The 27,083-nt window shown below is 48.8% G+C and overlaps 2 pseudogenes; one reads left to right on the top strand and one right to left on the bottom strand.

Moving 5' to 3' along the window:
* Positions 1–27,083, bottom strand: part of LOC137468024 (zinc finger protein 135-like) — an 84,923-nt pseudogene that overhangs the window by 40,709 nt on the left and 17,131 nt on the right.
* On the top strand, positions 6,354–12,731 carry LOC137468022 (zinc finger protein 418-like; annotated as a pseudogene).

Below are 27,083 nucleotides of genomic sequence, written 5' to 3'. Positions count from 1 at the left end.
ACATTCCCAGTGGCTCCATATGTGTCCCAGTCCTAGTGCAATGATGGGGAATACCAAATGCACTTGAGGCATCGCGTACGGTTAACACAAAAGCTGTGGCTATGTTTGTGGTGGGGTCATAGGTAAAGTTCACTAGGTTCCACCGGGATTGGAATTCCTTTTCAAAATCAGCAGCACTGTCCCAAACTATTTTCCGAATCTCAGTAGGAAAAGTGCCTTCTTCACCTTCTCTTATAATCGAGGCAGCAACCGACTGCATCCATAATTGAGCCTGGATACAGCTGAGAGCTAAAGAAAGGTTCTTTTGTGTGGCACCGAGTGCATCAATTACCAATTTGTGATCATTTACGCTTGCTTCCTCCCAACTTGGTAATATGTTTGATAGCAAGCACTGATGTCTTCCCAAGGCCAATAAGGACGACTGCAGTGGTTGTTGGAATCTGGTCAAATCTCTGGTGGTGGCAGCCAATGTATTCATTAATACTTCTGAATCAATGCTATTTAGAATTCCCAATCCTGTTCCCACAGCACCGGTTATGTCTCTTAGCATCCGTCTTTTAGAAGGGTTGCGCTGTCGCAACCAGGTCGTCCAATCCTGAAAAGAAGTTTACAAAAAAGGTGAACAAGCTGGCTGAATTTCTGAGACATTTTTTTGCATCAGCAATTTGACTTGTTTGAGAGACCACGCTGGATTAAAGAATATTTGTTGTTGACCTGTTTTCCTGATTATGTATGGTCCAATTCCAAAAATTTTCAGGCCAAGCGTAACTGGTGGTTGGGTGGTAGGTGTCACAACATTAACATCAAGTTCTCCCCAGGATTTAAATCAATACTTTAAACTTAAAAAAAAAAAAAAAGCCATTCAGTATTTTTAGACCAAAGCCAAAATTCTTCTAGAGTTTGTGTTAATGTGAAATTGTGCCAGTACAAACCTTTTTGTGCTTCAAAAGATCCTTTTACTTTTTTTCTGCATGCTACCACAATTATTTCAGACCACTCAGCTGGTTTCTGGCCATGGGGTTGTGGCAGGATGCAGAAAACTATCACCAGTTTTATCATGGTTTAGGTGGTCTTCATGTCCCTCGGAGTTCTTCTGTAAAAGTAAACACAACAGAATCCTGCCCCCGAGAGGCAGAAAAGTTAGAATGATGGAATTATCCAGCATGTATTGATGCGATGCTCTTTCCCTAGAGCACCAGAGGCTTCCCATGCATATTTATTCAGAGGGGGTTTTAGCACAAGTGGTACTAGCCCTAGAGTAAGGGAGGTCCAGCAGAACAGGTTGGCCAGGGTAATGTGCTGGGTTGTTGGGATCATTTGGTGCACAGCAGAGGAGTCAGAGTAGATACAGACAAGAGAGGTATTCTGTGCCTCACGCTGGGAAACACTCCAAACTGCTATCAGCTCCCCAGCCTGAGCACTGCTTTCTCCCCCAGTAATAACTAGTTCACCAGAGGAAATGTGGGGGGCTGCTGCCCTGTATCTCCACACCTTCCCCTCTCGTTTGGCAGAGGTGTCAGTGAACCAAGAATTTGCTGATTGTTCAGGGGAGAAAGGAGGGGCTACTTTGATTCCAGAGGCAGGTTTGTCATTGCTGCTATCCAAGCTCTCAGTTGCATCATCAGGAGCACACAGCAGCCTGGAGGGTGAGGAATGCTGGATCTGTACCACTGTGTGCTCATCCTTCACCTTAATGTGGAGCTGCCCCCAAAGTGGCCATGTATCACTTTTACAGTTCTCCTGTTGGGTATATCTTGGAGCAGCTGTTATATGTGGCTTTTCATGGTGATCCTGTGGGAAGCAGCCATTTGCCTGCTGTGATATCCTCACAACTAATACTAACTCCTATTTCTCTTTGGTTTTATTAGGGTTTTTTTTTATCTATTTGTTTGATTGGTTTGCGTGGGTTTGTTTGTTTGGGTTTTTGTCCGTTTTGGTTTGAGCTTTATGTTTGCTTTTTTATGAATGACTGGTGAAGTTGGCATAGACAAACTCAAGAAAATGTAAACCAGGCTTGACTTTCCAGAAATTATTTTTGGCCGGGTTTAGCTGCATCCTCCAGGCTCAGGATCACCGGTGTATTTGCAGGTTTTGCTCTGCATCATCAGCCTGCCCAGACTCTGCTCGGTGTTTCACAAATGGAGAAGACAATGGACATTGTGCCAAGCTTCCTTGCAAACAGCAACACCTGCATCAGCATGACAGAAAAGAAGGAAAAAAAAAAAAAAAAGAAAATATTCACCGGTTAGAACAGAGCCAGTGTCCCACCATCTTCCCCTCCACTGTTATTATAGAGGCAAACCTGGGCCTAAAGCTTCCACCTCTCAGTTCCTGATGCTGTTTGACTTCAGCCTTGACTCCCCCTGATCTACCTGACTGCCGTCCAAGTGGGGCTGGGGATGCTCAGCCTGGAAAGAGGAGACACTGGGGAGGCCTCACTGCAGCTCTGCAGGACTGGAAGGGTCCCAAAGGAAAGACGGGGACAGTGTTCAGCCGGGCCCGTGGCAACAGGACAAGGGGGGATGGCTTTCAACTGCAGGAGGCTGATTGAAGTTGGATCTGAGGGAGCTGCTCTTTTACACGAAGGCTGCTGAGGCACTGGCCCAGGCTGTGGATGCCCCATCCTTGGCAACAGGGCTGTGAGCAGCATGGTCTGGGGAAGATTGCTCAGCTTGGAACAAGATGCTCTTTAGATCCACTGTGATGTCACAGATGTGATGTTCCAGCAGGAACTTCCAGCATCCAGCACAGAGCACAACACAACCACTGGCCCTTGTGTCAGCCCACCCTGTGCCAGCCCTTGTGTCAGCTCACCCTTCACCATGCTCCCTGTCACCCTTCTTGTCACCTGCGCCCTGATGCTCCCATCAGTCCTGAAAGCTCTCTGTTGCCTGGATTTTGTCATCCGTCCCTGCAGGATGCTCACATTTGTCCTGAGGAAGGTACGGTGCCATTCCATGGAGGTGGACACCCCCCGGCTGCCCGGCTGGGCTGGAGTTCTGTGGGGATGGGGTGGGACAGGGACCCCACTCTGAGGTGTAGCTATCTCTGCAGGCTGTAACAGAGAGAGAGGACGAGATGGAGGTGGACGTGCAGGCTGATAGAGAGGAGAAGATGGAAGTGGATGGAGAAGAGAGTGGAGACGATGCAATGGAAGTGGACATGGAGATTGATACAGAGGAGAAGATGGAAGTGGATGGAGAAGAGAGTGGAGAGGAAGAGATGGAGGTGGACATGCAGATGGATACGGAGGAGGATATGGAAGTGGATGGAGAAGAGACTGGAGAGGAAGAGATGGAGGTAGATGTGGAAGAGGAGATGGACGTGGAAATGGAAGAGTACCTTGAGGACATGGACATTGATGAGAAAGATGAGGAAGAGGCCATGATCTTGGGATGAAGAGCAATACCAGCAGTAGGACAGGCATGTGGTCCCCACAGGCAGAGTGGGTCCCCTGCTGCCAGGCTGGGACTGGGCTGGGTGGTCCCTGCTCAGGGATGTGGGACCCGGTGCATTGGGTTCTGGTGGCCATCCCCAGCCTGTGCTGCGCTTGCTGGGCCAGCCTGGGGGCACATGGAAGAGCCCTCTCTGCCTGATTGGAGTGACTGTGCCTCTTGCTTTTCCTCAAGGACCGATGGAGATCCCGGACAGAGACGCCACCCTTTTGTACATACGTTGTAGAGTTTGTTGTTGTCTTTAGGCCATAGGTTTCAGGGCTTCTTTTTGTCTTCTGTAAATACGTTTCATTGACTTTTGTTGGATATGCTGTTGTGGTTTGACATGGAAGTGAATTCTTTCAGGAAGTTGGGTCAAACCAATCAGTAGTCAAGTTTGGATATTGCACCTTAAGTGGCCACTAAAGGTGTGGATACGCCTCTGAGAACACAGGGGGTTAAAAGCAGGAACTCCCAAGAGCTCGCTCTCTTTGGTTCCGGTCAGGGTGCAGTGCAGATCTCCCCTGCCCAGCCATGGGGCTGGGTGGGGGAGGGGAAGCCATGCGGTCTGGTCGAGGTGATCCGAGGGGGCTGAAGGACTGGAACCGAGCCAGCTCCTGTGGACAGAAGGGTGGAGAGAAGCAGAGATGCCTTTGTCGTTCCCCCCGCCAAGAGGGAAGAGACAGAGAGTCCAGACGGCACCTGTAACTTTTTCGGCGCGGAGGTGAAGGAGGGGGGGGGGAATGCACCCAGCCTTGGCCTTGGGAATCGGCTGCTGGGCAGAGATATCAGCCGTCCAGGGAGTCTGAGCTTTTAAACCCTTTCCTGAGAAATGAAGGCTTTGTAAAATATTACTCCTCCTTGATTTGAAGTAGAAGAGAGACAGTCTGGGATCCGAGATGATGGAAGAAGAAATTCTTGAGTTGGAAGGAGATGATGGAGTGGCTTGTGGCTGGACTTTTCTTGTTAGCCATAGACTGAACCAAATTCTCCTGACAGAAGCTGCACTTAGGGGGGTGGTTTGGTGAGCCAAGAGACTTGTATTAGTGATTACCAGCAGAGGATTAGAGAGAACAGAGGAGAGTTGGAGGAGAAAGTGTGGAGAAGCCCTCTATCTTCAAGGAAGAAGAAGAGGAGAAGAAGACCTCTGCTCTTGGACCCTCAGCCCCAGGGGAAAATGGGGGGGACTGTAGTCCCGCAATGAGAAACTGAACTGTTGTCTCTTTTGGTCCATGGCAAAGCATCCTTAAAGGAGCCCTATGAGCAGTCTGTCCATGCACGGTGGTGAGAGCACTGTGACATGGAGAGGAGAGTTTCACCACGGCAGATTTTCTCTGGGCAGTTGCCATGTGTGACATGGAAACACAAGGGTGGCAATTGTGTTTCCTGGGGGGTCTGTGGCACAGGGGAGACTCCTGTCTCCCTTGAAAGATTGAGTATTTGAATATCTGAAGGGTGGCAACTTGATCAGGATCCCGGGTGGTGTCTCACTGTGGTTCCATTTGGAAATTAGGTGGGAATTAGTTGGGAGGAGGAAGAGTGTTTTGGAAGGTCTTTGTCCAGGATTGAGTGTCTGTGTTTTTATAGTAGTAGTAGTTTAATAAAGTTCTTTTCTTTGTTATTAAGCTTGAGCCTGCTCCGCTCTGTTCCTGATCACATCTCACAGCAATTATTTTTAAAAGTGCATTTTCATGGGAGCGCTGGCATCGCGCCAGCGTCAAACCATAACATATGTTCTTAGGTATATACGTTCTATAGATTGTTGTTGTTACAAATATTCTTACAATGTAAATGTGTTCTGTGTTTTCATTGCTGTTTTTCTGAAAAGAAACAAGCTTTATTTTTCACACCCCAGTTCTCTTTCCATTTGCATCAGGCACAGGATCCCAAGAGGATCTGGAGGTATCCGGGTGATGCCGATAATGGTGATGGGGATCCCATGCTGGGTATAAATTTCATGATGAATTCCTGACGGGGGTTTTGTCTATATCCAGGGTTTTTGGGGTCCCGGTGGATTTTTGGGGGTTCCCAGGGGGGTTTTCAGGATTCCCAAAGGGGGGGATTGGGCGATCCCAGGGGGAACCCAAGGCTGGTTTGGGGTACCTGCCAGTGGACAGAGAAAGGACCCTCTGCCATGTAAGAACCTTCTCAGGGGTGTCTGGGGGTGCTGGGAGGTCTTGTGGGAATTTTGATGTCCTGGGATGGTTTGGGGGGTGTCTGTGTGGGGTTTTTTGTGGTCTTGGGGAGTTTTTGGAGGGCCCCAGGGATGATTTTGGGGTCCCGGGGAGGTCTGGGTGTCCCGGGGATTTGGGGGTTCCCGGGAGGGTTTGGGGGTTCCTGGGCGATGCCGGTGACAGAGCTGGGACCCCGTGCCGGGTAGGAACCTTCCCACTGCGCACGGGCAGTGTCAGCGTGTTCAGGGAGATCCTGGGAGGCCCGGGGGTCACCCCAAAACCCAGGGGACCCCAAATACTCAGGGACCCCCCCCAAACTCCCCTCCCCGCTGGATCTGCTGCAGGCAGGGGGGCGCCAGCACTCGGCCCCTACCCCCACCATCACAGGGGGCTGTGGAAGAAATCTGGGGGTGCACGGACAGGTCGGGGGGACCCCCAAAGTCCTGGGAAAGGGGGAACACAGGGGAACTCCCAGGAAATCCCCACTGGGGGCTTAGGGGAGATCCAGGAGTCGTTTGGGCGAGCCTAATTGTGTCACTATCGTCAGGAAAGGGGACTCCAAGGGTTCCCGGTGTCCCCATTCCCTGCAAAAGGTGGGAAAACCCAGGCTGGCTGGGAATAGGGGGTCCCGGGTGTCCTCGGTGTTGAGGAAAGGAGGGGCTGGGCACTGGGAAAGGCAGGAATAGGGGTCCAGGGGGTCTCTGGGTGAAGGAAAAGGGGGCTCGGGGGGCTGGGGAGAGGCGGCATGGCCGGGAAAGGGGAGCGGGGGTTGCCAGTGCCGGATAAGGGGGTGCGGCGTGGAACCCAGGCCGGGGAATGGGGGTGCGGGGGGATGGCGGCGCTCGGGAATGGGGGTTCAGGGGCCCCTCGGTGCTCCGGAATGGGCGACCAAAGAGTCCCGGTGCCGGGGGTCCCCCTCACCTCTCACTGCCCCCCCGGGGCCCCAGGAGCGCCCCCAGCCCCAGCGCTGGGAGCCATCGCGCTGCTCCTCCTCACTCCCAGTACGATCCCAGTATGATCCCAGTAGAACTCGGTCACCCAGGAGCCGCTCCCAGTATGATCCCAGTACAGCCCAGTCACTGCCACTCCTGGCATCCCCCCCAGCCCTCTCTGCGTTCCGACCTGTCCCGGCTCCATCCCCGCCCCTCCCGCGGCTGGGGGGCTTCAGGAGCGGAGGAGGAGGAGGAGGGAGGGAGGAAGAGGCGCAGCGGCAGCAGGGAGCAGCCGGAGGAGAGGAGAGAAGGAATCGCGTGGCCCTGGTGCTGCCTGAGCTCGCAGCACCCCGGGAGCATCGCCCCCATTCCGCAGGTGCCCGGGGAGGGGGAGCTCGGCCCAAATATCCCGGGGCTCCCTGGGTTTGGGACTTTTTTGGGAGGATGTTTGGAGCTGGCAGGGCTCCAAAGCCGAGCCGCAGCTGGTCCTCGGGGGGACATCGGGGGGTCCCCGGGAGGTGTTTTTCGGGGGTCCCGGTGGGCGGTGAGGCAGCAGAGCCCCGGCGGGGGGACACCGGTTTTGGAGAGCCCCAGGAGAGCCGCGGCTGCCCAGAGAAGGAACCCCGAGAGAGAAGAGCCCCAGAAGCCCCAGCGGGGACCCCGAGAGGGGGGGACCCCTGGCAGCGCCGGCACCCCGGCAATGGGGGGTGCTGGGGCTGGAGGGGCGGCATGGCCGGGAAAGGGGTGCGGGGCTCCCGGGGCGCCAGGGGCTGCTCCCAGCAGGAGCCCAGTTGCTGCCAGTCATTCCCCGTTATGATACAATTTGCACGAGCACAGTCCCTGTTGCTCCCACTTTCATCCAGTGTGTTCCTAGTTGCTCCCAGTCACACCCAGTATGGGGGATGATGTGCCTGGTGTTTTCCCAGTCAGTCTCAGACACTCCCAATATTAGTCCAGTCCTTCCCAGTATGGTCCAGAGATGAGCCCAGTGTGCTCCCAGTCACTGCCAGTATGAACCAGTTGTGCCCCACATGGTTCCAGTTGCTCCCTTTCACCCTCACTTTTGTGCCAGTCACTCCCAGTCTCTCCCAGTGTACCCCAGTTCCTTCCAGCATACTCCCAGTCACTCCCAGTTCCTTCCAGCATGATCCCATTTGTTCACCACCACTCCCAGTCAGCCTCAGTGTAGTTGCACTCACTGCCAATATGATCCCTGTCACCTCCAGCATGATCCCAGTTGATCCCAGTAAAAGCCCAGTTGTTTCCAGTCACCCCCAGCATGCACCCAGTGACTCCCAGTTCCTCCCACTTGCTCATAGCATGATCCCGGTTGCTCACAGTTGCTCCCAGTCAAACTCAGAATGATCCCAGTCACTCCCAGTGTATCCTATTTGTGCCAGCATGGTCTCAATTGCCTGCTGCAGGCTCCTACTCTGTCCCAGTGTGATCCCAGTATGATCCCAATATGATCCCAGTCTCCCTCGGTGTGACCGCAGTCTGCCCCAGCATGGGCCCAGCTGCTCCCAGTATGATCCCAGTACGATCCCAGTATAAAAAAGTCACTCCCAGTGCTGCCATTCCTGGGATCCCCCAGCCCTCTCTGCGTTCCCCCCTCCCGGATCTCCTGAGAGGAGCCCCAAGGGCTGGCAGTCCCTTGTCAGGGTCCCCAGCAAGGCCCAGTTTGGATGTGCAGCCCCCAGTTTTCCCAGTTTGCCTCTCCTTTTGCCCGGGCCGGGTTCCCCCCGCCCCCAGCGGGTGGGAGCAGCCGAGAGCCCCGTGCTGCCCATCCCGACCTGTCCCGGCTCCATCCCTGCTCCTGCCTCGGGCTGCCAGGGCTACGGGAACGGGGCACCAAGGGTGTCGCTGCTCCTGGAAAAGGAGGAGGAGGAAGGGAAGAGGAGGCATGGGAGGAAGAGGAAGAGGAGGGACATAGGAGGATCAGGGAAAGAAAAAGGAATCATGAGGTCCCTGAATTCGCAGCCCCGCTGGGACCATCACCCCCTCATCCCATGGGTGACCAGGGATGGGGAGCTCGGCCCAGATATCCTGTGGGGGTCCCTGGGTTGGGTTTTTGGGGGGGATGTTTGGAGAATGAAGAACTGCAAAGCTGAGCGGAAAAGGCCCCTTGGGGAGACACTGGAGGGTCCCTGTGGCAGCTGCCGGCAGAGGCAGCCTGGAGGAGCAGAGCCCTGTGTCCCCCAGGAGCCCAAAGTGGGGAGCCCAGAGAGGGGGGAGCGCCGTCATTGGCGGGACCCTCATCAGCCTGGAGAGGGGCAGTGAGGACTCCTTGGAGCCCCTGCAGCCCAAAGCAGAGAGGGAGGGGAGAAGGGACCCCAGGAGCCCAAAAAGCCCCGGCATCCTGTGCCAGGAAGGTGGACAGAGCTTCAGCCAGAGCTCGAGGCTGGTGGGCCATGAGCAGGTTCACCATGGGGAGAAGCCCTACAAGTGCTTGGAGTGTGGGAAGAGCTTCAGGCAGAGCTCCCACCTGATCCAGCTCCAGATGATCCACACCGGGGAATGGCCCTACGAGTGTGGGGAGTGTGGGAAGGGCTTCAGCTGCAGCTCCCACCTCGTCATCCACCAAGGCATGCACACTGGGGAGAGGCCCTACGAGTGTCCCCAGTGTCAGAAGAGGTTTCAGACCAGCTCCAGTCTCCTCAGGCACCAGCGGATTCACACGGAGGAGAGGCCTTTCCGCTGCCCTAACTGTGGGAAGGGCTTCAAACAAAAGTCCCACCTCGTCACCCACCAGCGCATCCACACCTGGGAGAGGCCCTACGAGTGTGGGGAATGTGGGATGAGCTTCAGCTACAGATCCCACTTGATCTGCCACCAGAGGATCCACACTGGGGAACAGCCCTATGAGTGGGGGGAATGTGGGAAGAGCTTCAGCCAGCGGTCCCCCTTGATCAGTGACCAGAGGATCCACACTGGGGAAAGACCATACAAGTGTGGGGAATGTGGGATGACCTTCAGCCAAAAGTCCCAGCTGATCATCCATCAAATGATCCACACTGGGGAGAGGCCCTATGAGTGTGCCTAGTGTCAGAAGAGGTTTCAGACCAGTTCAAGTCTCCTTGTACATCAGCGGATTCACACGCAGGAGAGGCCTTTCCGCTGCCCCAGCTGTGGGAAGGGCTTCTAACAAAAGTCCCACCTCGTCACCCACCGGCTCATCCACACTGGGGAGAGGCCCTACGAGTGTCCCCAGTGTGCGAAGAGCTTCTCCAGGAGCTCTACCTTGACCCAACACCAACGGAGGCATCGGTAGGGGAAGCCCTGCAAATGCCTCAGCTGTGGGAAGAGCTTCGTGCCCTGTTCCTGGTCAGTGCCATGGGAGGTAGGAGTTTAGGGGCTCCTGGGGGGACTGGGAAGGGCTTCTGTCAATCCTGTGGGCATTTGTGGTGCTGGGAGGGGGCTTGGCAGGGTCTATGAGGGAGATTTGGGTCCCTGACAGGGCTGTGTGGCTTGCAGAGAATTTGGGTGGGTCCTGGGGGAGATGGAAACGGGTTTTGGTGGTTCTTGGGGTCATTTATCTTGCAGGGAGTAGTTGGGGTGGGATCCTGGCTGGGAGCTGTGGGGTGGTTTGAGGAGTCTGGGAGTGGCTGTGGGGCTGGGAGGGCGTTTTTGGGTGGTTGTGACTCCCCCAGACTCCCAAAGCTGCCACCAGACCCCACCCTCAAGATACTGCCAGAGGTCAGTGGCTCCATGGTGGGGTTCATCGTCCTGGCTCTGCAGAAGATATGGGGGGGTCCCCGGGGCCGTGTGTGTCCCCCCAGAGCGTGTGTGACACCCCCCATCCCATTGTCACCCCCTTGTCCCTCCCCACAGGGCTCCAGCCCCAGCTCCTGCTCCCCCAGAGGGAATTTGGGGAGGGGGCAGGGGGGTGTGCAGCCCCCGCCGGGGGATGGCCCCGGCCCAGCCCCTTTGTTCAGCACCAAGCTGGGCTCGGGGCCGCAGGAGGAAGAGGCCGGTGGGAAGCAGATCCTGCAGCTGGGACAGTGCTGGGGGTCAGGGCAAGGGCCTGCCCTGCACACCTGGCTCAGGTGTGACCCTGCCCCGGCAAGGGAGCGGGACATTCCCATCCCCAGGGATCAGGGCAGGGAGCAGCACTTGGGGCACGGACATGGAAATACTGGGAGCGACTGGGAGCACACTGGAGGCATGAATTATTCCCCCGCCTCCACCTTCTCCGGCCGCCCTGCCAGCTGAGAAATGCTCGCTGGGCCTCGGCCTTGGCCAACAGCCCCTGGGCTCAGCTCCTTGGAGCTCATCACAAACACTGTCTGCTCCAGGCACTGCTGCTGCCCAACCAGCTCCTGGCTGCTTTAGGAGCAGCCCCGGGAAGTGTTTTTGTTCCCTCGGTGGCACAACAGCCCTGTTCTCACCCTGCCAAAGAAAGCTGTGGATGCCAAGTGCGGCCAGGATGAAACATTGCCGGCACTGAAGCCCCTCTCTTGGGGCCCTACAGACAGCGCTCCAAAAGGAGCCCCTTGGAGCTCTCCTGGGCCAGCGACTCCCTCGGAGTGGGGCCTCTCCGAGCCGGGAACTCTCCCGTTTGCTGCACTCGGGGATCCCCAACAACGAGGGAGCCTGGGCCGATCCCCCCACTCCTCCAGGCTCAGCCCTTCCCCCGCTGGGGAGATGCCAAAGCATCGGCAGGGAGCATTTCCCTGCCCTCAGGGGAATTTCTCACAGGTGCCTTGCACTGACTCTTTGTGTCTGTGTGCACACAGGAGTGCCTGTGCTCGGGAAATGTGGCAGAAATGCTGCTCTCTGAGGGGTCTGAGTGCCTTGGATAGCTGAGCCAGTCAGGCCTGTCAGTAGGGTTAAATCACAAGGTCTAAGCTAAGTTAAATTGTGCTAAGTGTTGTTCTTTGCTAAGTTTTTACATTTAAAAAATAAGCCAAGTTGAATATTGTTAACTGTTTTTTCTCAGTTAAATTGCAAAGTCATAGGTTATAAGTTCGGTTAAATACTGTAGAGTGCTGTTCTTTTGCTAAATTGTGAAGTTGAAGGTGGATGTTAAGGTTAAGCTTTAAGTTAAGTCCTGTTAAGTTTGAGCTCTGTAAGCTCTTGGGTCTGTATTCCTTTTATCCTTGCCCTCATTTCCTTGTGTCTCACACTCACACAGGGACAGTTCTTGGTTCATTTCTGGTTTGATTGCCTGGATTCTGTTTGGTTTTGTTGTTGCTTTGTTTCCTTGGTGTGCCTGAAGTGTCCAGTCAGGAGCAGAGTGACTCTTGCCAAGGAACTTTGTGGTGCTGTTGCTCAATATTAAATCTGGTTTTTGCTGCTCCCTTGCCGGGGATTTTTTCAGCGCTCTCAAGCCCTCGTTGGTAACAGGGTGAAGGAGCCCTGGGCCAGGCTCTGGCCCTGGGGAATACGGGGACGCTGCCGGGGGGTCCCTGTCCCCTGTCCCGCCCCCCATGGTCCTGTGTCAGGCTCTGGGCTCGATCTCGTGGAACATCCTCTGGGGGAGGCTGCGGCGCCGGGGCGGGGGGACCCGGGGGGACAGGGGACCCCGCTGTGCACGAGCAGCGTTGGACTTCTCTGGGGGAACTGGGAGGGGGGGCTGGGGCAGAGTCACCTCCCCAGTGACCTCACACAGCCACGGTGATGTCACACAGACCCTGTGATGTCATACAACCTCCTGTGATGTCACACAGCCCCTGTGAGGTCACAGAGACAACTCTGAGATGTCACCCTGTGATGTCAGACAGCTGCTCTGTGATGTCACAGAAGACTCTGAGATGTCACCCTGCAATGTCACTGTTTGTTCTTTGATGTGTTGGTACAAAGGCAAAGAGAATAAATGCTTCCAAACTACCATGAATCTCTACTATGTATGGCAAGAAGTAAATCATATTTTGTTTAGCTGCAGCTGACCATGGATAAAGCTGTGCATGGAAAGTGGCTCTCACTGCTAGACAATATTATATAGGCCTGGTGGAAAAGGTTATATTAATAGACCAGCAGGGCCTCTCCGAAAGGACACAGATAACCAGGAATAGAGAAAAGAGAAAAACAGAAAAATGACTTTCTACTGTCACAATTTTGTGCCAAAACCTTGGTTATGAGAAGACAAAAAAAAAATGTATTGAACCACATGTTTTGCAGTTAGGGACTTCTCTGACTTCAACTCTTTGGACTAAATTGTTCCCCAGGAGCGTATAGAAGTGACTGTGTGAAGAAAACTTTTCCAAATATTCCTAAAAATTCAGGAGTACTCTGCTGCAAAATTTCAGGCACTTCAGGGCATTTTCACTTCAAGCTTCAAGCGTTTCTATGGAAATGCTTGAGAGACAGCATACTTCATATATCCAACATCTCTGTTTGCAACAAGTTTTTATTTCAGATAGGGGTATAGGAAGGACATTCTCTAAATACAGAGGGTTAAATGCAAAGAATGACCCATTTCAGGCAATTTGAGAAACTTATTTTCTTTTATTAATTTCTCAAACATAGATATTCAAATATTATTTAAAAGCAGACAAGCAACTACAGTAGGGTATTTCTCTACACTAAGGGTAACTTTGCAGAATAGTTATACACTGACAAGACTAAAGGGCATCTGGAAGGAATGCTAAGAAACAAGTCTAATTAAAGCTACAGCTCATTAAATGACTACACTAAGTCCCTAACAGACTAGGTTGCTGTCTTCGAGATATTTCAAGCAACCTCCATCAACTTCACTCTTCTTCTGTGAGGATGTGCAGGTGGAGCCAGTTTCTGCCTCATAGACTTTGGCAACAGCACCGTCATAACTGGAAGGTGAAGGGCAAGGCCACTCAGAGATGTGTCTGCACAACGAATCCATGTGCTGCAGCATCTTCCTTTCGCAGGAGCAGGAGAGCAGCTTCAGGATTGCCAGTGACAAATGCAACAATTACGCAGCGTTCACGTGGCTGCCATCGGGTGTGACCCCCCCAGCACAGCTCTGTGCAGGGAACTCCTCTCAGTGGCTGGAGAGCAGCGTTCGGAGGCGAAATCGCAGCCGACCATAAGCTTTCAGTGCCTCTAGGTGGGCAGCAGGATCTCGGGCCAGGTGCTCAAAGAGGTTGAGCGGCTGAAGCCTTCGCATTGCTGGCGGCAAGCTGATCTCTGCAGGAAGCCTCCCGTTGCCTAGCACAAAGTGCTCCAGGTGTTTCAAGTGCAGGCAGCGGCGCAGGTACGCCATGACGTCCCACAGCCGCTGTGCAAATTCCCTCCTGCGCCACCGGGACAGCGGTACGGTGGTCAGCACGTGCATGACCACAGTCTTCCAGGTAGAGCTGGAAAAACCTGTGCCCCTCAGGATGCAGGTGAAGACCTGCAGGCATTTCAGGTGCAAGCTCTCGCACGGCATCTGCCTGGCAATGTGCTGCAAGAATTTTGCCTCTGCCACATCATATGTCTCAGGCCACGCTGTGCTTGCGATGATGTTGGCCTCGGCGGGCTGACTGCTCACAAAGATGCTGGAGTTGCCTTTCTGGGCCTCTGTGGGATGGCTGGCCACAAAGATGTCAGAGTCCCCTTGGCGCACCCCAAAGAGCATCTCCACCGTCAGGCTCTTCTTGCCTTTGCTCAGCTGGAATTGGCAGGACCGGCTGCAGGGCTGAAACACCAAGTGCCATGAGTATGACTGAGGCACGTGCAGCCACGAGCATCTCACCAACTGGTAGAACCAGCGGGAGGTTTTCTCCACATCCAGGTAGGAGCCGGTGCAGAGTGTCTCTAGGAGGCTGCGCTTCTGCTCCCGCCACAGCTCCTCCTGCGAGTGGTGCAGGAAGCACGACAGCTTCTCGCCCAGCCGCTCCCTCTCGCACAAGCACGCAAGCTCCACACGGACGCTGAAGGTCCTTGTTGCCATCTGCCCTGCACTGTTCAGCTCTAGGTGGAAGACATGCCCTGGCGGGGGATTCAGTGGGACCAGCACGTGGTACACACCATCCCACCCACAGGGACTCCAGCCCTCAAAGGCACTGCCCACCCCGATGGCTTCTTGAGGCACCAGGTAGAAGCTATTGCTCACGCTGTCCACAAAAACACGCGTGAAGCTCTCCATCAGCTCAGCTACCACTGAGCAACCTCTCTCCAGGTCCTCCACAGGCCACTGTATGCCATCCACTAAAAGGATGCCTTGCTCATTCCCAGCATCCTGAGTGTCTTCTCTGCCTTCGGGTCCACCATTGCCGCTCTCTTCCTTGCCACCATCACTGCCAACTTTTTCACTGGCAGCCACGTTACCTTGTTTGTCTTCTTTTCTATCCTTGTTCTTGTTTCCCTCCACATTCACATCACCCTGTTCTTCAACCTTGTTTCTATCATTGCCATCTTCTTCTGTAACATCCTTATTTTCTTTCTCAGGTCCAGCAAAACCATTAAGGGCACTTTCATTCCCGCATTTACTGCTATCTTCCTGCTCAGTCACATCTCTGCTTCTCTGTTCACTGGCATCACTGCTTTCCTGCACCTTCACATCCATGTATTTTTCCTGTCTATCTATGTTGTCTTCACCTTCATTTACGTCATTGTTGTTGCCCACCTTTATAGTCACACTATTGTTTTTTTCTTCATTTTCATCTCCTTCTTCTTCCTTTCCAGTGTCCTTGTCTTGCTCCACCCGCACATCCTTGTGTTCTCCTTCATTTGCTTCATCTAGGTCTTCTTTATTTCCAACAACATGGCCAGGTTCTTCTTCATTTTCGTCACCACGACTGTCTCCTGGCACATCCCCATCACTCCGTCCCTCATCTTTCTTTAAATCATGTCCATTGTCTCTGTGAACATCGCTGTCTTCCTTCACCTTCACATCGTCATTGCCTTCAATGGCATCATCACTGTCTCCTTCATCTACAGCCACAGGACTGCCTCCTCTGTCATTTTCAGTGCTGCTGTCATCTGCCTCCACAGTCACGTCAGTGTTTTCTCCACCTTCCTCTGGATCAGTGCTGTCTTCTTTCTGTTCTGTTCCTTTCTCATCTCCCAAGGTCTTGCAGGAGCTCTGGTCCTTGCTGCTGCTGCTGGTGTCACAGCTCCTTCTCCTGCAGCTAAACCACAGGCCCAAGAAGAGCAGGACGCCAGCAAGAACCCAGACCGGCCACTGCTGCAGGGCACCAAAGAGCACGGCTCCCCAGCCCTCGTCCTGCTGCTCCAGGGGCCCCCGCTCCAGCTCCTGCAGCAGCTGAGCCATCTCACGGTCCAGCAGCTCCTGACGCTCCTTCATTCGCTGGTGCGTGGCCTCATCCAGCCCATCCCCAGCCGGCTGGGGGTACTGGATCAGGCTTTGCACGAGCACGAAGAGCAGTGACAGTAAAGCCATGGTCTGCAGGAGGACACACAGAAGGGGTTCAGTGGGGCCGGAATGGAGACGGACAATGAGGGGCAGGAGCAGCAGGGATGTGGCGGCAGGAAGGAGAGGGCCCCCGGCAGCTGGCAAGGCCTGCACCGCTGCCCCAGCAAGCAGCGCGCCCTCAGCGAGGCGCTCCTGCCGGGGCTGGGCCCTGGATGCGGGGGCAGCCCCAGGTACCGGCGCTTCTCCCCCAGCCCTCCTCCAGCCCCCAGCCCCGTCTCCTCACTGCTGTGCACTCACCGCTTGCCCAGGCTCTACTGGGGCAGCGGCACCCGCTGGGGCCTTTTCTAGCTGCCCCCATTGTGACACGGCGCCTGCGATGTCACAGAACCCAGAGCGCGGCACAGGCCAGCCCCGCCCGCCGTCCCCAGCCCGGCCAGGGAACTCATCGTGGCCCTGGGCACCCCGAGCCCCAACAGACACCAAGTGCAGATCCATCACTCGGGAACCTGGGAACACCAGAGCTTCCCTTGACAGAGCAGGCACAAGCACCCTCACACACAACCCTTGTCAAATTCAAATCTGGGTGACATGACCCATGGATGTTCTCAGTGTACAAGTGTAGGCTTTTATTTAATACTGGTGGGGGACATTTTTTATTAGTAGTATTTATACTTATTACTTTGGGGTAGGATGCCATGTAAGCTAATGCTCTGTTACAGATTTAGTGAGATTTCTTTCTTTCTGGAAGAAATCCAGGCTGCTTGAATGATGCACAGGAAGAGTTAATACCATCCTAAAAAGGCCAAATAATTTAATTACAAAATTTTGATGCCTTCAATAACCTCTTAGCTCTCAAACTCTGTGGTTCAACACCGTGCAAAATTCTGGTATAGCCAGGATTTTGTTCTGAAAGTAGAATGTCTGTGTTTTCAAATTGGTGCAAAGATGTACCTCTGTCACTCCCACCATCTTCAAAATTGTCTCCCTTAAACAGTCTTAGCCAATCTCTTTAACTGAGAAAGGAACTTCTGTCTCTTTCTGCCATCTCTTTGTGTATTTATCTCCAAAGGACTGTGAGTACAGGAGAGATTATACTCCTCGACCTTTCTTTGGGGAACTCATCTCTAAATGGAACTGCAGAAATGGGGAGGGAGGAAAGGGAAGCAGGATGTGACTTGAGTACCTGCATCGTGTCCACAGATGGCCACTGCTAGACAGACACTGACGTCAGGCTGATCACGCTCGCCCATTGGTGTGTAGCAGAATAATGTTGGGATTGCTAAAACTGCTCTGAATTGGATTTGCTTAACAGATGTCATTAGTAAAAGTATTCCAATAAAGAGTTTTAAACTCTCTTCCGAGCTGATGCCACTTATCATGTATCTTCCCCGCATTCTTCTAGGGAAGCTGTTTTTGATGTTGTCCCTTCCTTCTTTTTACAAGGGAGCAAAAATTATTTGCCAAGTATCACTCTTCCAGATTTGTTTCCTCTCATTTTCCAAGATTTAATAAAGTGAACACTCAGCAGAATAGTTCTGTATTTTTTGAACACAATTCTTCTATTACCCAACTGAGGCCCTTCTGTGACCATGAAAACACAAAAACTGTTGTGAGCTACAGTTTACACTTAAGAGGTTGATATGGGTCAGTTCTCCCAGGTTATTCTTAGTTCATCTGCTATGTAAACTGTTGATGTCAGTGACTGGAAGCTGCTCTCCAGGAACTTATATATATGATAATTATATGACAGAAAATGCAACATATAGTTGGATCTGACCTTCAAGTTCACTAGCTTAAAAAAAGAAAAAAAAGTCTGTAAGAAATTTGCTGGTTTTTCTATTTATAAATGCCTTCACATTTATATTTAGTTCATGCACATACAAGAGCCTTTCCTTGCATGGACAGCAGTGCCCATCCATCATCAGTCTCGGGTATATTATAAGTCTCAATGATAACTGCCTCCAGAAAGCATTTTTGAAGCAAAACAGGCAAATTCTTTTGCGTAACTATACAATCTTCCAGTAGTAGGATCTTCACTCTCACATAAACACTTCATGTTTTTCCGCAAAGGAATCTGAGATAGATTTTTCTGAGAGATAACAAACCACCAAAAATTAAATAAATAACTAACAAGAGGAAAACACCATTTCTTCACTCAACACACTTTCCTTGTTTTTCATAAGCATTCAGATTTACAGCTGCTGATGCTACCACAGGAGCAGGGCTTTGTCTGGTTTTGCTTCCTTCTTCCAGCAGATCAAGCACAGCTGCAAAATGCAAATGTTTTTTTTTTTTTCCTGAGACAGCAATCAATCTCCTGGTTTGGCTATAGTCTACTTTTCCCTATAAAGTAGAACCTAGAGATACACTCAGAAAATATGTATGGAAGTACCTCTCAATTAATTAAAAAATATTATTACCCAGAAGATAGAGACACGACTGTCTACACTGTATGAATTGAACTTATATGAATTAGGACACAGAGTCTTCCATTCTTTAGTAACAAAACTGATGCTGTCCTGAAAATGACATTAATGAATGAGACTGGTATATGAAAACCTTCTGCATCTGCTCTAGACGTTGGAATGAGCATGTTAAATGATGCAGCAGACAAGGAGGATGCACTTCTTAGGGAAGCTGAATGTCACTTCTGTGCTTAAGGAGTTCTGCAGTTTGGATGAAGGTCACAGGCTATGTCCAGGTGCACGAAAATGAATGATAAATACACACAGTTCTCTTAGACTGAAAGCAGAGCTAGACAAAGAGTATGAAAATCAGGAATAATTCATCCCCTGGTTTTCTAAAGATGTCAGTCTTCTATTAGAAGACAGTTTGTTAGCTCCTCCATGTATTAAAGCTATAACATAATAATAGAAGCACCTCAAACTTGTATCTAAGATGCATAGATTAAGTAAGGTCTATGCAGAGCGAGCACCCTAAAAACATCACAAGAGCAAGCAGTGACAATTTCTGGGATAGTAATGACATGAATCAGTATCTAAAAGTTAAGTATAAGTGAAGAAGAGAATTTTTCAACTAATGGATCAGGGAAAATGTGGGAACAAAGGATATGTGATTAAAGATCACAGTGTATTATATAAACAGAGGTGGAGAATATATGACTTTGATTCTGTATTACAACATATTTCAATTGAGTTGTGTGTAGCTTTAGTTTTATACATGCACAATTTTTTAGAACACATTTTTAGAGTAGGGCATGCAATAAAGGAAATGCATTGTATTGCATTGATCCCCACATGACTCCCTGGAATATCTTAACATTTCCAGCACAGATTCCCACTTCTGAAGATGAAAACCCAGAGAAGATGAAAACCTGTAACTGCCATTAAGAGAAGGTCTAAAATTTTAATTGCTGTCTGAACACAAAGGAGCTGTGACATGCTGTGGTTTCTTGAAGCACTCCTGCAGTCACAGACACATCTTTAACTACCCCACCCTCTCCCTCTTCCCCATCCACCACTGACTGATGCAGCTGGGAGATTCAGTAACTGTGGAACAAAATCTTGCTTACTTTCAGCTCTCCTGCCCCAGCAAATGCTCAGCTCCTCTGGGAAGATGGACCTATGCCATAAACACACTGCACCTGGAAGAGAGTGAAAACTTCCCTTCAAACACACACATGTGACCAGGTTTCTGGAACTGCCTGATGTTGCCAGTTTTCGTCTGTTTTCCACAAAGAAGGGAAAGAACCTTGTATTCTCCTCCTCATGATATTTCAAGTCTTAATTCCAAAGAACAGAGATGCCAGGACTTGTCAGTGACATGACTAACAATCTTATGAGAACTGGCAAGACAGCTCATTTCTCCTACATCTTACAGAAACCTTGGAATTATTTTGTCTGAAACACTTGGGGGAAGGAAGATGGACTTAATTCTGACAACTTTATTGAATATTCAGTACATCTGACATCCTGATATCAACAACAAAAATATGGTTTAATTATGATAAGCCATACTGGTATCATTTACAATACGTAAGTGTGAAAAAACTGCAATGAATTTTTTCTTGATCCATGTGGAAAAATACACACCTTCCACCCCCCCAAGAAAAGTAAGACAAGGCACAATAAATTCTCGTAATTCTCTTTCTTCTGGTTTTTGAGTTCCATCACAGCTCTCCAAATTAAGATTTATGTGCTATTTTGCATCTGTATCTGTTGTTGCTTTCCCCCCTACAGGGATATAGGTGGATAAGTTTGGACAGGAAACGGTATCCCTCAAGCCAAACTGAAAGGTTTATAAAGTTGCTAATAAAAGTTTGGGTCAGGGCCTAAATATCAATCATCTGCTCATTGTCTTTTTAAACGAGCTCAGGCATTTTCCCAACCACTCCCAGCAGGTCTCTGCCACTATTCTAAACTAAGATTTCAGACATTTCTTTTTTTCCTGTGTTGACCTCAGTATTTTTTTTCTCCCCCTCTCTACCTGCCAGATGCATCCATCAGGATTTTGCCAAAGGCTATCTGCTTTTGAAGTTGAGAGGAATTCACTAATCGTGAGTGTCAAATCCACAATAAATGCCATTTCCATATGGTATATGCTGCTTTTGGGAATTATCTCAAAAGGCCTAGCTGTGAGAAGGCTGGCTGTATGTTAGGAGGGTTTTACTGCTAACTTTCATAACTCATGTCAGGTTTTCAGTTTCTGTATTCATTGGCTTCAGTGAGTGCAACTGTTTCCTGAATTTTTAAAAATGTTGTCAAGATCCCTTGATCTTGCTTCCTTCGTCTCTCTCACACAAACACATCCAAACACATCTCTACACAGTGGAATAGCATGCACAGTGGCATGCAAATCTAGCAAAAGAGAAGCTTGTAAATAAATAGCATGTCATTCTGCTTACTCATTAAATTCATCTGGGTGCTAAACTCATGACAAACGTATCATAAGCCCCGATGAAGGGTTTACAGCCTGTCCCATCACACCATCCTGAGTGCAATTCTGCCATGCATAGGAAGACATAAGTTTGAAAAACAGAGCAGAAATAGCTCCCGTAAGGGCAGGGTGCTGACATAGATGAAACGTAACTAACTGGAGAGCATTTGTTTTAGCTGAAGAAGACAGCATCAGTGTCACATCTCTGTGCCTGTGGAGGTGTAATCTACATTCAAAGCAACAAGAAATCTATCTCCTTTAAAAAATTGTCCATTAATACATAAATGTGTCTGTGTTGAAACTCCTCAGATACCATTCCCAACAAGAACTACACACAAGACTAAGAAATTCCACAGAGAAACACGATTTGGTGATCCAAAGAGGCAAGGAGAAAGAAAACCACATATGTGGAGTTTAACATACCAACGTAGTGATAGAAAAAGAATTACAAAAATAAATGTCAGTCCCCTTGAAACACTTGAGGCAGCGCTCTCAACCTTCTCTGATGCTCTAGGAAGATGTGAATGTCCTCCATGTCTCACATCATCCCCACCAGCCACATGGAAATATCTCCAATGCAGCTCGGAGTGGTTCAAGTATAACTCCCCTCGAATTTATGTAGTCTGTTAACATCCTCTTGGAGCAAACAGAAATAATAGTTTAAAAAGACAGCTCTATTTCAGAAACATGTGCCTCTACACGACAAAAAAAACCCAGAATTTAATACCGTCCCTCAGCACCGATACCCCGTGACCCCCCAGGCCCCCACCGAGGGCCGAAGACCTCTGCGGGCCGTCAAAGAACCTGCCCAAAAGCGGCCGGCCGCTTGCCGCCGGCGTTGCGGTGGGGCAGGGTGGGCCGAGTCGCATCGGGGGCCGGCGGCTGCTGCTGATTTCCGCCGCACGTACGTGCTTCTCTTCCCCGCTGGCCCCGCTGAGATTCTGTTTTGCAGGGGAGGGTTTGTAGGGTCCTGGGCAAGGGGCGGTGGGGAGGCCGTTTCGACAGTTCGGCGTGCCAGCAGGCCGAGCACAGGGCACGGGCTGCCCGTCAGCTCGGTCTGGGAGTGCTCTGGATACTAAAGGAAACGAAATAAAATTTGCCAAGAAAATTTCTTTTCCGGACAAGTTTCTTGTTCCAAGCAAATAGAAGAGCCATTCCTTCAAGAGAAGAGAAAAGAAAAAGGGGGGGGAATAAAACCCAAAAACCTAAAACCAAACCAAATCAAACCAAAGCACAAAATCAAAACAAAATGAAAAAAAAAACCCAAAGCAAAAACAAAAAACCCGAACCAAAACCTGTCGGGATCTGTGATATGTAGATGCTCCCAAGATTGTAGAAAGTCTCTGTCTTTCAGCCCCGCTGCCAAAGAAGGAGTCGTAATTCATCTCTGCTGGTTTTCAAGGTTGTTTATTTCTTCTTCTCTAAAATATTTTCTTTCTGACCTGCAGCAGGTCTGTCTTGCAGGACAGTGTGTGGGGCGCTGCCCCTCAGTGGGATGTTACAAACATTATATACCAAAAACTACGTGTGCTATATTTACAATAATGAGCCAATACCTATCACCCATGTTGAACAGTGTGTCCCCAGCCTAAACCCATAGAAAAATGCCAACACCACAGTGAAACATGGAGGGCATGAAGAAGAAGAAAAAGGACAAGGCACGCCCAGTTTCCTCCATCTTGCCCCCTTGCCCCCTTTGAACCCCTTATCTAGAATGCTAAAATTCTACTTTTGCACCCGTGCCACACTAATTACTATTTAAATCAAACAGTCAGAGCTTGTAATTCATCCTGAAAGATTGAAAAATCGTTTGCATGGACAGAGAACGGAGACAGTGTCTCTTGGGGCTCTGTACAGGGGGGTTCCTGACCCCCTGCCAGGGTCCCAGACCTTCCAGGGCAGCCAGAGGGATGCCCTGGATTCCCACATCTCCCCCTCCTTCTTGAACCAAGAACACTTCCGTGACAGCTCTGTCCGTGGTTTGCCGCATGCGCTAAAGCATGCACGGCACAAGCATCACAAGAATTACAATACCCTGTAAAGATATACAACTGTTTTCAAAATTTCCTTCTACAACTGTGAAAGGTTAAACAAATTGAACACAGCATCCATCTAAGATTTAGTTTCCCTCCAGGTGTGTTTTCTCTCATGATACCTCTTCACATTTATCACTCTTGTGTCCATGTGCCCACAATAGATGTTCAATTGCTGCTTTGTTCTCATTTCACACTCCTAGCTAACAAATCATTCAATGCAAAAGAAACGGCGTGGGCATCTTTACTCTGCCCACAACCTCTTTTGATCCAGCTGTGCCAAGGCTCTTTTTGATGCCACCTGCTGTGAAAGCAGAACCATCCCAGTTTTCCCAGCCTTTTTTCCATGTGTTAACATTATCATTGTCACAATCTGGATCACTTCACTCATTCGTTTTTTTCCTTCTTGCTCTTTTATCAAAGTCATGCTGCGTGTTAACAAAATATTTGCCAATGCTGCATGGACTGTCCCTGATATCTGTAGGGATAGCAAATCAAACTGTCTTCTTACAAATGAAAAAGATCTCTCGTGGCAATTATTTTGAAACCTGGTTGGATGGTTTGTTCGACATCTTAGTGTAGATACACCAAGATGATGCTTCTTTGCAAATTCTGTGGTTTGGAGTGACTTCCGACTGTTTTATCTTTGTTTTGTGCCACTCCGAAAAGCCAAAATGTTATATAAAAAATAATTTTTGCCACAACTTTCCAGTTCTCAAGTCTCATAAGGAGCTGCAGCAAGAAACCCCATCCAAACACCACCTCCATTCTCCAAATTGCAAAATTGTTGGAGGGATATCTTTTGGAATCAGCCATTTGTTCCCTGGCAAATTCAAACATGTTGAAAAGGGCTTTTCTGGCCTTGAGTGTTTCAGACTGATAGTGTCAACCCTGATGTGTTGCCCCGAGTTTTCCAAACATTTCCCTTGGTTGAAACATGAACAAAACCACCCCATTGCCCAAGGCAATCAGTGAGAAGATGAGGCACAAGTATAACACTTGATTAAACTGCAGGCCTCATTCCCCATGGGAATCTGGAATGCAACACCATCATCTCCCTTTCCTGAAATGGAAAGACGACAACTCAAGTCCCAAAAGAAACCCAAGTCCCAGAGTCCTCTTTTTGCATGTAGAACGAAGAGATGTCCGCTGTCTTGACACCTGCTCACGTCTGCGTGCTGACTTCTCTGCTTCTGGAGTCAGGATCTGCTCTCCTCTGAACTCAACAAGATCTCACGCGTACTTTCAACCCCTGTGAAAACACAAACACAATTCTTTCCCAAAGTTATTAATTTGAGTGGTTTTTTCAATTTGATCTCTCCAGTGTCTGGGACTCTCCTCACGTTTCACTCGATGATCAGTGAAGTGCGCTTTACAAAAGAATTATTTCAAAAGATTAAAATACACAACATCTCCAACCTCATTCCAGCCTTATTTCAGGCACTTCTTCACCTTTCTCTCCTTCTTTTTTTTTTTTTTTTAAACAGGAAGGTTGAAAAATATAAAACATAATATAAAATAAGACAAAATACCTCAATGATAAAATGCATAAAACTTATCAAAACTGACAAAAAATCAAGAAGATTCAAAAGAAAGAGATTCTAAATAACATATATAAAATTGAACAAAGCATAATCATTAGAAACATTGTGCCAGCACTTCAGAGTCTGCAAACAGCTGCAGCATTTGTTTCCAGTGAAAATCCTCGGCATCCTTTCCCGGGCAAGGCTGACAAGTTTCACCTCAAAGCTGCCTCAGCTGTTCCATCTGTAGGATCGAATTGGTAGGTCAAAATGACCTGCATATTATTCATTTTTTGTGCAGAAACCTCTGGATTTTGCTGGCAAACTCATCTGTCCAAGTTAAAATCAGAGCCTGGCCAGGGCCCAAACTTTAAACTGGATTGATGTTCCCTAACATATTATCTAAAACCAAGCTTGTACCAACAACACATATATGATACTTAAAACATAACAACCTATCATAACATTGTCACATAAAATAAACACTTGAAGTTCAAGAGGGTAAATCGATCAGATGACACAAGGATTCATTTTCCTTGAAACTTCTTTGAGGGAAAAAGGATGTCAATTGGACAAAATCATAAGATCAACAGTTGACAAAAGGCTGACAAAATGTTTCAGACATCTCCCTTTGAGATCTTCTGAAAAACATTTGAGAATGATAAAAAATAGAAATGATTCCACTCACAAGAGATATAAAAACAAACCAGAAGGTCCACCTAGAAAAATGCACAATACAGTTAGAAACCAAAATGAGACTTCAAAATGGCATGCAACCTGGATAAGATTGCATAAAGGACATTAAAACATATGAAAATTTGCTATGAAAGAACAAAGCACAAGGCTTCAGCTAGTAATAAGATAAAATTTCTTAACACTAATATTTATAAAACACTTAAATAGTTAAAAAATAAAAGAAAGGATTTGAAAACAACAAACACCCTTTGTATCATTATATAAAGAAATAACAGACTATAAAAACTGACTATTAAATGATGAAATCAATCTCAGAAAACCCAAAACAAATTCCTTTAAGACTCTTATATATTGATAAACTTATAATAAAACACAGAAGACTGAAACAAAACCAAGGATTCAACAAACTGTGTCTCCTCCTTAAATCAATGTTCATCAATGTCTCATGACTTCCTTTTCAGTTGAAATCCTCCCATCATTAAAGAAAAACAATTAAACTTTGTTAGCTAAATAAATTTGATCTTTGAAAAAACTTAAAATAATTTTTCAATCAAACAGTACTGAAACTCAATATAAAAAATATCTTGGTAAAAAATTCCTAAATTATATTAACTTTATAAAATCCATATATATCAAATTAATAATATATAAATTCATTATCAATTAAACTTTTATAAAACTTAACTTCTTCAGGGCCCAAACCTAAAATAAAACTTCAAGTGATATACTCTAATTAAACAATACTTAAACTCAAACCAAACTATATAAAAATCAAGGCCATCATCAATAAAATATTAAAATACGACCTAACTTAAACCTTAATATAATAAATTACTAAAAATTTATGCTATTTAATTTTCTATTTCAATTTTCATTATGATAAGATGTCCCTTTCTCACAGTGTGTATCCCACACAATGATAACCTGTCCCACAACAAAGAAACAAGTAATTGTGATTCTTTCTTCTGGTCCTCTTCCACAATCTTCATGTGTCATCTGTAAAGTTGTTTCGTTGAAACAGTAATTGAAGTGCTCTGAGAAATCTTCCATCCCGAACTTGGAGGATCCTTTCAAGTTGCTCTCCTCAGATGTTTGCCTGAATGGATGCAGTGTGTTGAGGTGTATCATTCCTTCTGCAGGCCCTCACCATTTCTTCCAACGAGGGTTGACCAGGCAGCGTGTTGATGATTTGTCTGCATTTTGTGTTGGCATTTGCAAATGCAAGACCCCAAATCAGGTGTGGTTTTGCTGTTTCTTCATTCACTTGCCTGTTCACTGCTTGTGTGAGACGCTCAAGGAATGAAGTAAAAGGTTCTGAAGGTCCTCGCCTGATCCCTGTGTAGATGTTTTCAGGTGTTCCTGCTGATGGAGTTTGTAAAATTGCATTGCATGCTGCATTCTTGATGTCAATCAACACATCCCGTGGTAGCTCTTTAATCTGTTGTCCTGTATTATCATTTGGTCCCAGGGGTTCCACAGTGGTTTGAGTGTCATTACTCCGGCCGGCTCTCCGTGGGACCCTCTTCATACTGGTGCCATGAACAGGGACACCTTTGCTTAAATGCGGATTGCTTAAATGCAGAAGACTCTGAAGCATCAGGCAAGCACCTGATTTGGGAGCCAGAGAGCTGGAGGCAGGAGAGGCCTGGTGAAGAAGGAGACCAGAGTCCAGAGCTTAAGCGGCTGATCAAGTCCCTGCTGAGGTAAGACCACGATGGAATTAGACACGGCAATTAAATTACTGACAACTATCTTCTCTAAGAGAGGTGAGGACACCAAAGAAGAAGATGTCATAGCCCTAATAAAATGGCCACATAAAAAAGGAAAGTTTCTGACCCTGCTGTGCTGTTTAGTGAATCTGAGTGGCAAGAGGTAGGAAACTACCTCAGGGGCATTATGATAGAAGGTGGAAAAAATGGAAAAGAAGCCAGAGAGTTAGGAGTTACTTGGAAATCCATCATCAAAACTTTAGAGACTATGAAAGCTGAGAAAAAGGTGGCTGCCACAGCCATTGAGGCTTTGGGAGGCGATGTAAAACCAGTTCCTTCCAAACTGTCACGTCTTGCTAACTTTTTTGGAGTTGGAAATGTCCCCATGAAAGGAATCTCTGCCCCTGTT

The sequence above is a fragment of the Anomalospiza imberbis genome, unplaced genomic scaffold (genome assembly GCF_031753505.1).
Source record: "Anomalospiza imberbis isolate Cuckoo-Finch-1a 21T00152 unplaced genomic scaffold, ASM3175350v1 scaffold_98, whole genome shotgun sequence".
NCBI classification, from domain to species: Eukaryota; Metazoa; Chordata; class Aves; order Passeriformes; family Viduidae; genus Anomalospiza; species Anomalospiza imberbis.
This window is presented reverse-complemented; position numbering and strand designations above follow the sequence as displayed.